At 38.9% G+C, this 3,481-nt stretch overlaps 1 long non-coding RNA gene across 2 annotated transcripts; it reads right to left on the bottom strand.

Moving 5' to 3' along the window:
* Positions 1-1,349: 1,349 nt before the first annotated feature.
* On the bottom strand, positions 1,350-2,239 carry LOC109705060. 2 transcript variants are annotated; one of them, XR_002214596.1, is made up of 3 exons: positions 2,113-2,239; positions 1,892-2,034; positions 1,350-1,730 (listed from the first exon to the last, which is right to left on the bottom strand). It is a non-coding gene; the product is annotated as an uncharacterized LOC109705060 (long non-coding RNA). The 2 variants fall into 2 exon arrangements; XR_002214597.1 differs by having other exon boundaries at positions 2,206-2,223.
* Positions 2,240-3,481: the final 1,242 nt, after the last annotated feature.

The following is a 3,481-nucleotide window of genomic DNA, read 5'->3' on the forward strand; positions in this document are numbered from 1 at the left end:
GACGGCCTCGGCCCACACCGCTCGCGACTGGATGACCTGCTTATGGGTTCAGTGGTGTGAGAATACAGAAAAGTCCCAGTGTGGTTACGTCCGCGGCGACCTCGCGACTCACACTAGGTCTAGCTCAGGCCATATGTAGACAAGAAAGTAAAGCCAAATAGTAAACCAAACTATATATTCATAAAACCTACAATGGCTGCACAAAGCTGAATAGGACGATATACTGTGAAACTGTAAATATGCATTGCTGCTTTTACCCAGAATTAATCAATCATCTAGTAAACATGCTGGATTAACAGGCACTCACTCGAACTCAATCCCTGGCGGGCCCTAGCTGCGTCCGACGGACCGGTCTGTTTAGGAACAGGCTAGGATACGATACTTATCCAAGGCCGCATTACTATTAGCGCCATCAGTGATCGCAACTCTCCGAGGCATGCCTGGCCGCAGCGACCACCATCCAAGCTAAAACAGACTAGTGTGAGAAAGATCTGATCTTCCTTAGAGGATTTAATAATAGCCAATGTCCACACTTTAACTCTAACTAGCTCTTTATTGCTAGTTTCACTCTGTTTTATTTCTCAATGCTTTCCAAATCTCTAGTTATGAATGTCACCACAGTTCACTATTGTTATATAGTCCATCAACTGATAAGGGTTCTATGTCCACATTCTAAGGTCACAAGTTCTCATCTGTTGAATAGTAATTTTAGCATTTTCACTTACACAATACTACAAACAACCCTATATATGCATGAACTACAAATAGTAATATGCTCAGAATACAGAATAATCGATAGAAGTAGAAAGAGTGATTCAAGGATTCGGATAGTTCGCCACCCACCTGTAGTGGTGTCAATCAATAAGATCAACGTCTCGAAATCGTCAACACGACTATCTCTCGGCCAGAACTGCAATGCAAATGGAACTAGAAGCGGTCTCTACCGTATTGCAATGAAAGCGAGTGGGAAGGTCGCCGACGTCTGGGGTCGAAATTGTCAATTTAGACTTTCGAGGCATGTTTAAACTACTTCATAGAAGAATTGAAGAGCTTGGACTAGAGTCACATACAATTTTACTAAAATGCATTTTCTACTCAACTATGTGTTGTGTATAATATATATTATATATATATTAGCATTTAGGACTATTTTCATTTAAGATTCTTAGTATTCGAAGCTTTAGTATTTAAGGAACGCCCTGTCCGCGTAGCTTCTTTAACAATCAAGGAACTCTTTAAGATGTTTGCTACTAATTAATCTCAATATGTAATATCTTAATATATAATATATATAGTATATATATATAATATAGTATCTATATACTAAAATATTTCAATGTTTTGTACGCCTTCAATTTAACCTTAACTTTAATTATCAACATAGAACCATTATCTTCATTATTTATATTCTATTAGCAATTCTATTGCTCATACTGCTAGTGGAGCAATCTTGATAATCTTAAACAGGGGAAAATCAACTTATTCCTAATTGCACTTCCACTAATACATAGTTCATAATTATCAAACTTATTTTGGGGGTTTAATTAGCTCAATAGCCATATTCCTTCAAATTAGCCTCTTTATAAAGTAAGTAATTGATCCATAATCAGAACTTGAGCAATTACCTTACCTCAAAGCAGCAACTTCAGCAATATTTAATTAAGGCACCAACATAGCAGCTCCAAACTTCCTTAATTAAAGCATCAACATAGCAACATGCCTAAGTTTTCCTGACATTAATTTTCAGCAATTAGAATCCATAACTTAACCCTTTTTTTTTCAATATGTGAACCTACTACTTTTAAACCAGGAACAACACAACCTCTTTCAACTTCACTTTAATTCAGCCCCTATATATCTATATTGTCACTAATACCCTCTCTAAACTCACCTCAATTCGAGGCTTCTCCCACAGTTTTCTTCCTAGCTCCAAAAGCTTCCTTCACAGCTTTTTAAGTCAAGGCTCTCTCCACCCCTTCAATCTGGGCGCCCAACTTCACCAAGCCGCAGCTACTTCTCCGAGCATCAATCCGCCTAGAGAGAAAAAGAGAAAGAAAAAGATTAAGAAGAGAGAGAGAGAGAGATCCTGTTACATAGGAATACGTAAGTGACCTGGGCTAAGTGATAAGGATGGACAATTATCACTTTAACCCTCCAAAACTACAAAATTGCACTTCACCCCTGCTGCCACTACTCTCTACCAACCTCAACCAAGTTTTAGAGAGAGAACGTGAGGGTGAATTATAAATTATAGAGGGCTGGGGAGTGGAAACTATGTTCTTAGACAAGTGATAAACATGAGGGTTAAAGGGATAAGACCAAAAAATTGCAGCTTAGCCCCTGAAAATTGCTAAAGTGCATTGCAGTCTAACAGTTCACAGATCAGTCCCTGCAGGTTCGCAATCCAGTCCCTGCAGGTTCGCAGTTTGGTCCCTGCACTAACAGGAACTTGGCAGCATCAATTTGAGACCGTTTTGCACGTCTAGTTCGCTTCGAACACGTCTAATGGCTTCCAAATGATGCTAATAAACCCTTACAAGCTATCAATTTAATTTGGAAGCATTTAATTTTCAATTTTGTATTAATTTGATCATTTTGACCAAATAGACTAAAAATTTCAGCTTTAGAGTAGCAATAGCAATTGGAGGTCTTTAACCACTTCGATTCCATTCGCGTCTCTTGTCACACTTCCAAAATGTGTCAATTGCTGTTTTCAAACCTCTAATTAAGTTTAAAAACACTTAATCTCCATTTTAGCATTATTGTGACTAATTTAGTCACAATTAGCTTATAAGCAATTTTCAGTCTATTACACAACACACACACAATAAGATGATTATGTAGCACACAGATTTGTTTCTCAATAACTTTCGCGTACGTACCGCTGTCGGATTGTCGAACCGGTGCGCACCAACTTGCGTTCGTTACAACATACGACTCCCAATAGTTTGTATATAGGGTCAATTGAGATCAAAACCCCTCACAAGAAAAAGTGCCCTCTTTTTGGAGCCCTAATGCAATTAATAGCAAACTCAATGTCATCTCATGAATCAAGTATAAACTTGCGCATTATTTAGGCAGCTACAGATTCCATGAAAAATCATCTTAGCATGTATAAAACTTAACCCTAAAGATCAACACATAAAGCTCGCAAGAAGCTTACCTCAAGAAGCTGCTCACATGTTATGGCTCCAAGGAAAGGAGATGAAAGAAGCTCCATCTTCTTTGTCCTGCGCTTCTCCACAATCCTCCTCCTTATTGATCCACTTCTAAGAGAGAGAAATGGGCATTCTAGAGAGAGGGACGGATTTTCTCTCCAAACCATTATGTGTGTTGTGTAGTGTAGAAAGAGGAAAAGAAAGAGCCACTACATAGCCAACTCCCCCAATTTACAACATGCAATCAACCCCAAACTGGCATTTTCGGGTCTGAGACCGGTCTTTGCGGTGAGAGACCGTCCCCGAAATGGGAGAAACTTTCC

Source organism: Ananas comosus, unplaced genomic scaffold, assembly GCF_001540865.1.
Source record: "Ananas comosus cultivar F153 unplaced genomic scaffold, ASM154086v1, whole genome shotgun sequence".
Classification (NCBI taxonomy): domain Eukaryota; kingdom Viridiplantae; phylum Streptophyta; class Magnoliopsida; order Poales; family Bromeliaceae; genus Ananas; species Ananas comosus.